Here is a 13,652-nt window from a genome sequence, read left to right as displayed (position 1 = left end):
GTAGCATGGAGAGCTGCATCAAACCAATCTTCAGGATGAGGACAAAAACAAGAAGAAAAACTGTACGCATACCAAGAAAATCGTTAGTGAAGAAAAAGATGGTCAGAATGATGTTTGGTGTCAGTATCTCGTGTAGGCCGTTGTCCATGTGCTTTTGAATTCTAACTCTGCCATTCCTCTACATATATTGCGTCATGGAATTTATTACGACAGTACTGACTCACTCGGAAGAAACTGCAATATTCCTTGACGGACACTAGATGGAAACTGTAAAAATTAAGTCATAAACCCGGCCTTAGAATTCATGCTGAAAATTTTCCAAGTTGCAAACTGTTCCTATAACATATAGTAATTCCTCGCAGTGGTTGAGAACTTTTCTGTGTAATGTGTGGGAAGACACCAAGCACGGAGGGATAAAGATGATCCGCAGTATTGTTCACGTAGCCCACCGCTGCCATGGTGGATTCGTTACGACCACAGGTCCTATGGAAGCCAAAGGTTGGCAAAGGTGACAACTGTTCCAGTGGCTGCGGTAAAGTGCCGAGCAAGGCTACCTGCAGTACTCCGTGGCCGTCTGCGGGCACTGATGGTGAGATATCGGTCTTCCTGTGGTGTTGCACACTGTGGACGTCCCGTACTGTAGCTCCTGGACACGTTTCCTGTCTGCTGGAATCGTTGCCACAACCTTGAGATCACACTTTGTGGCACACGGAGGGCCCGTGCTACGGCCTGCTGTGTTTGACCAGCCTCCAGTCACCCTAGTATTCTACCATTCATACTGTCATCAATATGTGTTCTTTGAGCCATTCTCAACACACAGTCACCATTAGCACGTCTGAAAACGTCTGCACACTTACTCTCTGCACCGTACTCTGACACGCACCATCAAACCTCTGCGTATGTGGACTGCTGCCAGCGCCACCGTGCGACGAACGCAGGTCAAATGCACCGCATGGTCATACACCGAGGTATGTGGAGCCAAAGCCAAAGCCAAAGTTGTCTCCTGCATTGGCCTGGGTACCTGGGGTAACGTAGCGTTAGCAAAAATCGTAATTAATCAGATGAGACGGCGTGTTTTCATTGATCTGCAGTTCATCCATGACGATTCTCAGCCTACCGCAATTCTAATTGACGATATCGTTGGATCAACGTCGGAACAAGTAGCGGCCGTCTGCTGCAGGGTTGTATTTTCAACACTGTGCGCTGAACAGTCTGCTCCGAAACAGCCGTGCCTGCACAAGCGCTGTTGTCTGGCGCCATATCTTCGGAACACAAAGGGGATTCCCTGGAAGCAAAGCGACGTTCTTTTCGAGGAATACTATTGAGAAAATTTAGAAACCCGTACTTGTGGCTGCAGAACGGTTCTACTGCCGGAATGATACATTTCGCATATTAACCACCACGGTAAGAGAAATTGGGACTCGTACGTAGGCTTGTGGACGGTCGTTTCTCCCTCGTTCTATCTGTGAATGGAACAGGAAAGGAAATGACTCGTTGTGGTGCAGAGTACCCTCCGCCATGCACCGTACAGTGGCTCACGGAGTATGTACGACGTGGATGTACACTAATGCTCATAAATTAAGGATAATGCTGATACATGGTGAAACAACGCTCTGGTGGGTTGTTTGTGGGTTTAAATCACCTCTGGGTATGACCATGCGGTGCATTTGACCTGCGGTCGTCGTACGGTGGCACTGGCAGCAGACCACATACGCAGAGGTGTGTTGGTGCATGTCAGAGTACGGTGCAGAGAGTAAGCGTGCAGACGTTTTCAGACTTGCTAATGGTGACTGTGTATTGAAAATGGCTCAAAGAACACAAATTGATGACGTTATGAGGGGTAGAATACTAGGATGACTGGAGGCTGGTCAAACACAACAGGTCGTAGCACGTGCCTTCCTTGTGCCACAAAGTGTGATCTCAAGATTATGGCAACGATTTCAGCAGATGTGAAACGTGTCCAGGCGCTACAGTACGGGACGCCCACAGTGTACAACACCACAAGAAGACGGATATCTCACCATCAGTGCCCGCAGACGGCCACGGAGTACTGCAGGTAGCCTTGCTCGGGACCTTACCGCAGCCACTGGAACAATTGTCTCCAGACACACAGTCTACAGACGACTGAACAGACATGGTTTATTCGCCCAGAGACCTGCAAAGTTCATTCCACTGACCCCTGGTCGCAGGGGAGCCCGTAAAGCCTGGTGTTAAGAACACAGTGGTCCCAGGTTGTGTTCACGGACGAGTCCAGGTATAGTCTGAACAGTGATTCTCGGCGGGTTTTCATCTGTCGTGAACCAGGAACCAGGTACCAACACCTTAATGTCCTTGAAAGGGACCTGTATGGAGGTCATGGTTTTATGATGTAGGGTGGGATTGTGATTGGTGCACGTACACCTATCCATGTCTTTGACAGTGGAACAGTAACAGGTCAGGTGTATCGGGACATCATTTTGCACCAGTATGTCCGCCTTTTCAGGGGTGCAGTGCGTCTCACCTTCCTCCTGATGGATGATAACGCACAGCCCCGCCGAGCTGCCATCGTGGAGGAGCACCTTGAAACAGAAGATATCAGGCGACTGGAGTGGCCAGCCTGTTCTCCAGACCTAAACCAAATCGAGCACGTCTGGATGCTCTCGGTCGACGTATCGCTGCATGTCTTCAAACCCCTAGGACACTTCAGGAGCTCCGACAGGCACTGGTGCAAGAATTGGAGGCTATATCCCAGCAGCTGCCAAACCACCTAATCCAGAGTATGCTAACCGTTGCACGGCCTGTGTACGTGTGCATGGTGATCATATCCCATATTGATGTCGGGGTACATGTGCAGGAAACAGTGCCGTTTTGTAACACATGTGTTTCGGGACAGTTTTTCCAACTTATCACCAATACCGTGGACCTACAGATCTGTGTCGTGTGTGTTCCCTATGTGCCTATGCTATTAGCGCCAGTTTTGTGTAGTGTCCCGTTGTGTGACACCACATTCTGCAATTATCCTTAATTTATGAACATGAGTGTAGATTTTGCTACGGATTAGTTGAAAATGAAGGGATACGATTGTGTAGACTGAAATGATTGCGTAGTCGTTGAATATTTGTAAGTCGTGAGAAAGTATCGTGAGAGGGGCATCTTTGGACCTTTATGAAGCGAATTTAAGGACTGATGGCCTAATGAATATTGATGACGACGTGAGGAGAAGTAGCAGATTTCATAAGAATGTGATAGGTTCCTTTTTGTTGTTTTCATAGATGGATAGTTTCTGCAAGTGTTGCCTAATGTGTGTGTTGACAGTATAAATGATTGTCCATTGCCTATGTACCGCTTAAAAACTTTCCTCAGCGCGTCACGTACTCACCACTTCATCAGTCGGGTTTCAGTGTCACGGTGCCCAGTGCTCAGAACCACAGGTGTTATACTGCAGCCTTTATTTCCCTCACTGACTATTTTTCTATCGACCGTTCATGACGTACATCCTTGGAAACAGGAATGCGCTATTCACTAACGGTGGCGTCTCGTTTTCCAAGCGGTAAACAGCGCAGCAATGACTCGTTGTCGTGCTTCATATTACAGGTTCTGCCGACCTGGACGTACAAGACGCAACTATTACTCATCTCACCTGTCTGCGATGACAACATCAGCACTGCGACTTGCTAACACGTGCGTTTAACATTTCCGCTGGAACCTGTCCAGAGTAATCGGTAGCGGTTTAGCGAAACCTGTTTCAAGTTCGTGGACTGCGACCTTGGTGTGGCTCGTGCTCTTGTTTCTCTCGCCGAGAGGACTTTCACAACGTTCCTAAGGCGGCAGCATCTCGAAAGGGCAACCAACTTCGCTCTAGTCAGCTCAAGTAACAGAAGTTACCGTTCAGATGGGTGTAGTGCGGGGCTGCTGCTGCTCACCGCAGTGTTAAAAACTGACAGGCGTGTTGTTGTGACCGATGCAGCTATCCATGCTGGTCCACCCTCTGGGATTCTCTTCACCTCTGCATAACTGCTGCAAGCTACCTACATCTCAAATCCGCTTTCTGTAGCATAGCCAAGTCACCCTCGACAAATTTTACCCCGCCCCCCGTGTCCACACACTCCATTACTAAATTGACTACCCCTTTTTGCCTCAGGATGTCTGCTATCAACCGACCCCTCCTTTTAGTGCAGTTGTGCATAAATCTCTTTTCACCCCAACCACATTTGGTACTTCCACTTTAGTCATTCGATGTACCCACCTAAACTTCAGTATTCTTGTGTAGCACCACATTTCAAAAACTTCTGCTCTCTGTCCTTGTCTGCACTGTTTCACTTCGGTGCGAGGCCCCACTCCAAACACCTTCTAGAAGGGCTTCCTAACACGTACATTTATGCTACCAAAGTTCTCTTTTTCAGAAATGTTCTTCTCGCTATTGTCAGTGTGAATTTTATATTCTCTCTACTTGTGCCTTCATCAGTTATTTTGCACTCCAAATAAGGAAACGCATATACTAATTTTTATGTCCCATTTCTAATCCAGCTCTCTCAGAATCGCCGGATTTAATTCGATTACAGTGCGCGACCCTTGAATTACTTTTGTTGATCTTCATCCTACCACTTCTTTTCGAGACACTATCTGTTCCTTTCACCTCCTTTTCCAAGTCATTTAACGCTTGTCACTGCGTAACAATGTCATCGGCAAACCTCAAAGTTTCTTTATTTCTTCTCCCTCAACCTTAATTTCCTTCCAAAATTTTCCCTTGGTTTCCCTTATAGTCTAGTAGAAATACAGATTCAATAATGTAGGGGATGGGCTAAAACCTTGCGTCACAACCTTCCAACTACTGCTCTCGTTTCATGCCTCTTATAATTGCAGTCGGGTTCCTGCACAACCTGTACACACTGTTTCACTCTTTTTGTTATATTCTTGGTACCTTCACTATTTCAAAGAGTTTTTCCAGTCAATTTTGTTAAAATATTTCGTACAATTACATATTCTATAAACATAGGTTTGCAGTTTTAAAACAAGTTGTAGGTCGGTATTTCTCGTGTGCTCCTAAATTTCTCCTGAATCCAAACTAACCTCCCCAAGATCGCCAGCCACAAGTTGTTCCATTCTTTGGAAAATAATTTGTGTAAATACTGTGTATCCACTGTTAATTGAACTGATGGTTCGGTAATATTCACAACTGTAAGCTGCTGCCTTCTTCGAAATCAGAAGAAGTTCAACATTTTGAAACACTCAAAACAATAGGTGAACACAGAAATCAATGGGAAAAACTTATTAGTAGAGGGAACAGCTTACTGGTACACTATGTGATCAGAAGTATCTGGACACCTGCCTGAAACCAAAATACGAGTTCGTGGCGCTCTCCGTCGGTAATGCTAGAATTCAGTATAATGTTGCCCCACCCTTAGCCTTGATGACAGCTTTCACTCTCGCGGGCATACATTCAATCAGCTGCCGGAAGGTTTCTTGGGGAATGGCATCCCATTCTTCACGAAGTTCTGCACTGAGGAGAGATATCGATGTCGGTAGATGAGGCCTGGCACGAAGTTGGCATTCCAAAACATCCCAAAGGTGTCAGGTCAGGACTCTGTGTAGGCCAGTCCATTACAGGAATGTTATTGACGTGCAACCACACCACCACAGGCCGTGCATTATAAACAGGTGCTCGATCGTGTTGAAAGATGCAATCGCCATCCCCGCATTGCTCTTCAACAGTGCGAAGCAAGAAGGTGCTTGAAGCATCAATGTAGTCCTGTGCTGTGATAGTGCCTCGCAAAACAACAAGGGGTGCAAGCCCCCTCTATGAAAAATACCACACCATAACATCACCACCTTCGAAATTTACTATTGGCGCTACACACGCTGGAAGATGACGTTCACCGGGCATTCGCCATACCCACACCGTGCCATAGGATTGCCACAATGTGTACCGTGATTGGTCACTCCACACAACGTTTTTCCACTGTTCAAGCGTCCAATGTTTACGTTTCTTACACCAGAGCGTCGTTTGGCATGTATTGGCGTGATGTGTAACTTATGAGCAGCCGCTCGACCATGGAATCCAAGTTCTCTCATCTCCCACCTAACTGTCATAGTACTTGCAGTGGATCCTGATGCAGTTTGGAATTCCTGTGTGATGGCCCGGATAGATGTCTGCCTATTACACATTACGACTCTCTTCAACTGTCGGCGGTTTGTGCCAGACAACAGACGAGGTTGACCTGTACGCTTTTGTGCTGTACGTGTCCCTTCACGTTGCCGCTTCATTATCACATCGAACATCACAGTGGACATAGGGATGTTTATGAGTGTGGAAATCTCACGTTCAGGCGTATGACACAAATGACACCCAATCACATGACCACGTTCGAAGTCCGTGAGTTCCACGGAGCGCCACATTCTGCTCTCTCACGATGTCTAATGATTACTAAGGTCGCTGATATGGAGTACCTGGCAGTAGGTGGCAGTACAATGCACCTAATATGAAAACCATATGTTTTTGCGGGTGTCCGGATACTTTTGTTCATATGGTGTATATGTGCCACCGCATTGCTGACGCTGGAACAGATAGTGGAATGGCAAAAGTAGTAGATGCAGTACAGGTATAGAATACTGCACACGGCGTACCATGTAATTATTACTGACGTTTAATCCTGCTCGGGCGCGGCACATGGTTTGCACACGTTTTGGTGTGGGGACGATGTGGTCGCGCTGCTGGTTGGTGGTTGTAGAAAGGACATGGCGGAGACGCAAGACAGGGCCTGCATGTGCTTCTGTCAAAATTTTAACACTCGAGACGTGATATCAGGTAGCGAGCACAAGTTATAGACGTATTCTGTTCACGTACGTGAGAACTGTTATAGATACAGAAAAGCACAATACATTCAATACATTATGCTAAAAAAGGAAGGAAAGACGATTCTGTTGATGCGCTGATTTCTCTCGAGGTGTGTATTGCTAGATAAAGCACCGACCAAATTTCTATAACTGAAATTTAGTAAGTAATTGACAACTTTTACAATTTTTTTTACACAGAGGATATTAAGCTATCAATTTGCAGCATTCATCAGTGCGCTTCAACTGAGCTATTCACGAATTTCATAACGAAATTAACCTATGAGAGACATCTTAATTGAATATTTAAGTAAAATCAACTTATCATTTTATCCAAGACAGTTATACTAATAGCAAGGCAGTATGTGTTGAAACGCGTGATTATATACCAACTACACTACTTAGTCTGTAAGATTTATACTTTTAATTGTCTTTTTTCAATTAAATGTTTATATATTTACTTAATTTGGTCTCTAGCTAGAAATCAACTCCGATTGTGCCAGTGGATAGGGCAGGCAAATTCCTGTGTAGTTTTGGGAAGACACCATGAACTACAATGCTGAAAAATATTAGTACATCATTTAGAGGTTTCCAAGTCTCTCAATATTTATTGGTGGAACAGAGTATATGAAGTACATGAAATAATTACATTAACATATCCGAAGCACTAGTGGTTCTGGGATACCACGCATCGACCTATGCTGAAACGCCTATGTTAGTACGTGGTGCAGCCTCCAAATGCGCACTGCAGGCGCTGACTCTAGCATCCAGTCGATCGCACAGCTACCCAGTACTGCCCTGGGAAACGTTACGCCACACCTGCTCGACCTGTTCACGTAGTTTTGTAAGAGTTGGTTGATGAGCATCACGGATCACTTCTCGCCCTATCATATGCTACACGCGCTCGATTGGAGACGAGTCCGAAAATCGTGCTGGCCTTCGAAGTTGCTGCACGTCTTGTAGAGCACGCTGAGCTCCACAGGCAGTGCGTGGGCGAGCATTATAATGTTGGAACAACACATCACCTTCCTGCAGGAAGAATGGCAAAAGAACGAGCCTAACGGTGTGCTGTAAGTACCGAGCGCCAGGTAGCGTCCCGTCTAAACTGGTTGATTTGGGGAAGGGGACCAAACGGCGAGGTCGTGTTTCCCATCGGATTATGGGGGGATGCGTTAAGAAAATCGACAGTGCTTTTCCGAAGCGACATCCCGCCATTTGCCTGAAGCGATTTAGCGATATGACGAAAACACCTAAATCAGGATGATTGGACGCAAGTTTGAACTGTCGTCCTCCCGTATGCGAGTCCAGTGTGCTAACCACTGCGCCACCTCACGAGAGTTGTAGCTTATCGCACCCAAGACCATAAGGCCGGCGGTGGGGCCAGTGTGTCTTGGACGAATGCGCTCTACTAGACAGCGCTCACCGGGTCTACATCGTAGGCTCAAATGACCATCACTTGCGTACAGGCAGAATCTGCTTTCGTCACTGAAGACTACAGCGCGCCATTCTATCTTCCAAGTGATCCTCTGACGGCACCAGTCGAGCCATTCACGTCGATGCTGTGGCTAGGGGTGTACACGCCCGCAGTGCCACTGCTGATAAGCAGTTCGCAACAGTTCGTGTCGACACATCTGGGCTCTTTATCTGTGCTCTGGTAGTGCGATCTGCCACTGCTGTCCTTACAATCTACATCTACATCTACATAGATACTCTGCATATCACATTTAAGTGCCTGGCAGAGGGTTCATCGAACCGCCACCACAATTCTCTATCATTCCAATATGGTATAGCGACAGGAAAGAATGAACACCTACACTACAGGGCATTAAAATTGCTACACCACCAAGTTGCCGTGCTATAGACGCGAAATATAACCGACAGAAGAAGATGTTTATGATATGCAAATGATTAGCTTTTCAGAGCATTCACACAAAGCTGGCGCCGGTGGCGACACCTACAACGTGCTGACATGAGGAAAGTTTCCAACCGATTTCTCATACACAAACAGCAGTTGACCGGCGTTGCCTGGTGAAGCGTTGTTGTGATGCCTCGTGTAAGGAGAAGAAATGCGTACCAACACGTTTCCGACTTTGATAAAAGTCGGATTGTAGCCAACCGCGATTGCGGTTTATCGTATCGCGACATTGCTGCTCGCGTTGGTCGAGATCCAATGACTGTTAGCAGAATACGGAATCGGTGGGTTGAGGAGGGAAATATGGAACGCCCTGCTGGATCCCAACGGCCTCGTATCACTAGCAGTCGAGATGTCAGGCATCTTCTCCGCATGGCTGTAACGGATCTTGCAACCACGTATCGATCCCCGAGTCAACACATGGGGAGAGAGAACAACCATCTTCACGAACAGTTCGACGACGTTTGCAGCAGCATGGACTATCAGCTCGGAGACCATGGCTACGGTTACCCTTGACCCTGAATCACAGACAGGAGCGCCTGCGATGGCGTACTCCGAACCTGGGTGTACGAATGGCAAAACGTCATTTTTTTCGGATGAATCCAGGTTCTGTGTACAGTATCATGATGGTCGCATCCGTGTTTGGCGACATCACGGTGAACGCACTTTGGAAGCGTGTATTCGTCATCGCCATACTGCCGTATCACCTCTTGTTCGCATTGACGGCACTTTGAACCGTGGACGTTACATTTCAGATGTGTTACGACCCGTGGCTCTACCCTTCATTCGATCCCTGCGTAACCCTACATTTCAGCAGGATAATGCACGACCGCATGTTGCAGGTCCTGTACGGGCCTTTCTGGATACAGAACGTGTTCGACTGCTGCCCTGGCCAGCACATTCTCCAGATCTCTCACCAATTGAAAACGTCTGGTCAATGGTGGCCGAGCAACTGGCGCGTCACAATACGTCAGACACTACTCTTGATGAACTGTGATATCGTGTTGAACCTGCATAGGTAGCTGTACCTGTACACGTCATCCAAGCTCTGTTTGACTCAATGCCGAGTCGTATCAAGGCCGTTATTACGCCCAGAGGGGCTGTTCTGGGTACTGATTTTCAGGATCCATGCACCAAAATTGCGTTCTAGTATAATATATTTGTCCGATGAATACCCGTTTATCACTGCATTTCTTCTTGGTGTAGCAATTTTAATGGCCAGTAGTGTATATCTTTCCGTACGAGCTCTGATTTCCCTTATTTTATCTTGGTGATCACTCCTCCCATTGTAGGTCGGTGACAACAAAGTATTTTCGCATTCGGAGGAGAAAGTTGGGAGTTTCGTGACAAGATTCCGTCGCAACGAAAAACGCCTTTCTTTTAATGATGTCCATCCCAAATCATGTATAATTTCTGTGACACTCTCCCATATTTCACGATAATACAAATCGTCCTGCCTTTCTTTGAACTTTTTCGATGTACTCCGTCAGTCCTATGTGTTAAGGGTCCTACACCGCGCAGCAGTATTCTAAAAGTGGACGGACAAGCGTAGTGTTGGCAGTCTCCTTAGTAGGTCTGTTACATTTTCTAAGTGTTCTTCAAATAATACGCAGTCTTTGGTTAGCCTTCCCCACAACATTTTCTGTGTTCCTTCCAATTTAAGTTGTCCGTAATTGTAATACGTAGGTATTTAGTTGAATTTACGGTTTTTAGATTAGACTGATTTATCGTGTAACCGAAGTTTAACGAGTTCCTTGTAGCATTCATGTGGACGACCTCACACTTTTCGTTATTTAAGGTCAACTGCCACTTTTCGCACCATTCTGATATTTCTTCTAAATCGTTTTGCAGTCTGTTTTGATCTTCTGATGACTGTGTTAGTCGATATACGACAGCGTCATCTGCAAATAACCGAAGACGGCTGCTTATATTGTCTCCCAAATCGTTTATAGAGATACGGAACAGCTAGGGGCCTATAACATTACTTTGGGTAGCGTTAAAAATCACTTCTGCTTTACTCGTTGACTTTCCGTCAATTACTACGAACTGTGACCCCTCTGACAGGAAATTACATATCCAGTCACATAACTGAAACGATATTCCATAAGCACGCAATTTCACTACTAGCCGCTTGCATGGTACAGTGTCAAAAGCCTTCGGAAACGCAGAAATACAGAATCGACCTGAAATCCCTTGTCAATAGCACTCAGCACTTCATGTGAATAAAGAGCTAGTTGTGTTTCACAAGAACGATCCTGGCGGGCGTCTGTACTGTGTGGACATCCAGACTCTCACCTACGGGCGTGAGGATGTTGACGTGACCACTGGTTCCAGCAGCGTTGCACAACTGAACTAACATGTCCAACGTGGTTGCAGTTCAGCGAAAGGACGAATGGGGAGTCATTATAGCGAAGATACCGACCGCAAATGCTCAAATCCATTGATATAGACGCTTTTGATAAAGGGCACATTGTAATGGCGCTGCGGCAGGAAACGAGAATCACTGAAAAGGCGATGCGGGTCATTTGCTGACGTACTACTAAAGTGGTTGAAGGATAGTGGAATAACGCGTAGGCCGTATATTACTGGACGACCACGTATCGTCACAGAACATAGAGGTCAGAGGATTTCGCACAGTGTAATCCAGGACAGGCTGCGCTCTGTGGCAGATATGAGTAAAATGCTGGTGAAGGCTCACGTGTTTCGGAGCACACCGTTTCAAGGTCATTCTTGAACATGGAGCTCCACATCGACCGACCCCTACGCGTTCCTGTGTTGACCCAACGATATCGTCAGTTACGATTGCAGTGGGTACAGCTTCAATGTGTTTTCACCGTGGATCAACAGAAACGTGTCTGCTATCCAATGAATCGCATTTCTTGCTAACGTAGGTCGATGGTTGGGCCCTTACATCCACGAGAATGGTTGCACGGAACATGCTCCATGTCGCAGATGCAGGCCGGTGAGAACAGAATCATGCTATGGCGAACATTGTTCTCTTGTGGGACCCACGACAGTGCTGGAAGACGCCATGAGAGCAATGAACTAAGTGAACACTATTGCGGACCACCTGCATCCCTTCATGGTTGAAGTCTTCTCTGATGGCGATGACATCTTCCAGCAGTATAGCTCTCCTCGACACAAGGCCACAATCGTGCTGTAGTGGTTTGAAGAGCGTGATAGTGAACTCGCATTGATGTCTGAGCCAGCAAATGTCCCTGATCTGTACCCACTGGAACATACATCGGCCGTCAGCTGTGTGCCCACGAACCACCGTCCTGCAATTTGCGGAAATGGTGACCTGTGAGTAGACTTCTGGTGCCACATACTTCTGGAAACCTATCAAGGACTTGTTGAATCCATGCCAAGCAGAATCGTTGCTGTACTCTGTTTCAAAAGTGGACCAAAACGCTGTTAAGTAGTGGTCATAATGTTTTGGCGTATCGGTATTTAATGTAACGTATTTATCATTAATCATCTCGTGGGTATTCTATAATATCTGGGTTAAGACAGCTTCATTAAAGAAAGTAATTGCATGATTCTGGCCCACAGAAATGAGTCAGTTGGTATATTTCACATATTTTCATTCGCTGAAGTCCTTCATTGTATTATTTGCACGTTTTTATTTATTCTTTGACGTAAAAAGTATTACAGTTTCATTTCGGAAGTTCATCAGCGCCTACAGACTACTTACACATACTGGACAACAACTGTCTGCAGACCTACATGACAACTAGAGAAGCTTTTAAGTGAAAGCATTTTTAATTATAGTAGCAGTATACAGTAAAGCAAGGCGAGGCAGTTATTGTTTTAACTATCTATATTTCTCGCGTTTTCTTTCACCGAAATGAGCTTTTCTACTTCTGAAGAATAAATTCACAAAATGAAATCCGGCGTTCCTGTTTAACTATGTACAAAACCGGTTGTGGATAGTCGGTATCATTCCAATCTCTCTGTGGTACACACATTTTGTAAGCCGAAGCTCCCCCAGTTCCCAATGTTATTCCAGAATCTTCCTTTCTAATTTACAAAGTTGTATTAACTCCACAGCTCGTTATGTACAGCATTTCAGTCATTGAACTATATGAGAAAAAACGTAAATTAGTTACAAACTACAGCGTGTACACACTTTATTCAATATTCAAACGTCACTACAAATATTCAGATTTAGGTTGCGATATGTTCGAAACGCCTGTTATCATTGGCTGTGATCCGGCGCAGACGAATAGCGAAATTCTGCTGACCCGCTCAAGTGTCGAAACATCGATGCTGACGATATTCTGAATGGCTGTTTTCAACTCAAAATTGGTTTAGGGGTTATTGCTGCACACCTTGTCTCTAATATAGCCCCCCCCCCCAAAAAAGGAGTCGCAAGTGTTCATATCCGGAGAATATGGTGGCCAATCAAGGCACACGCCAGTGGCCTCTGGGTACCCCAGAGCCAGAATGCGCTCCCCAAAGTGCTCCTCCAGGACATCAAACACTCGCCTGCTTCAATGGGGCCGAGCTCCGTCTTGCTTGAACCACATCTTATCGAAATCAGGGTCACTTTGGATAATGGGCATGAATTCATCTTCAAAACTTTCACTTACCGTTCAGTAGTCACCATGCCGTCAAGGAATATCGCACCGATTAGCCCGTGACTGGACACTGCACACCACACAGTCACCTGTTGAGGATGAAGAGACTTCTCGATCGCGAAATGCGGATTCTCAGTCCCCGCGGATGGGCCACTTTTGCTTATTGACGAACCCATCCAAATGAAAGTGGGCTTCGTCGCTAAACCAAATCACACTGCGCATACTAATTCCCATCATGGCCCTCGGGCAACCGTGCAGTTTGTACGTCCTAACGCAAGCCGTTCAGCAGCTATGACGATTTTATTTGATATAGTTCAATAACGATCACACGATAAAACAAGGGAGATCAG

Source organism: Schistocerca americana, chromosome 1 (assembly GCF_021461395.2).
Source record: "Schistocerca americana isolate TAMUIC-IGC-003095 chromosome 1, iqSchAmer2.1, whole genome shotgun sequence".
Lineage (NCBI taxonomy): Eukaryota > Metazoa > Arthropoda > Insecta > Orthoptera > Acrididae > Schistocerca > Schistocerca americana.
The sequence above is the reverse complement of the archived record's forward strand: the minus strand, read 5'-3'. Positions refer to the sequence as shown.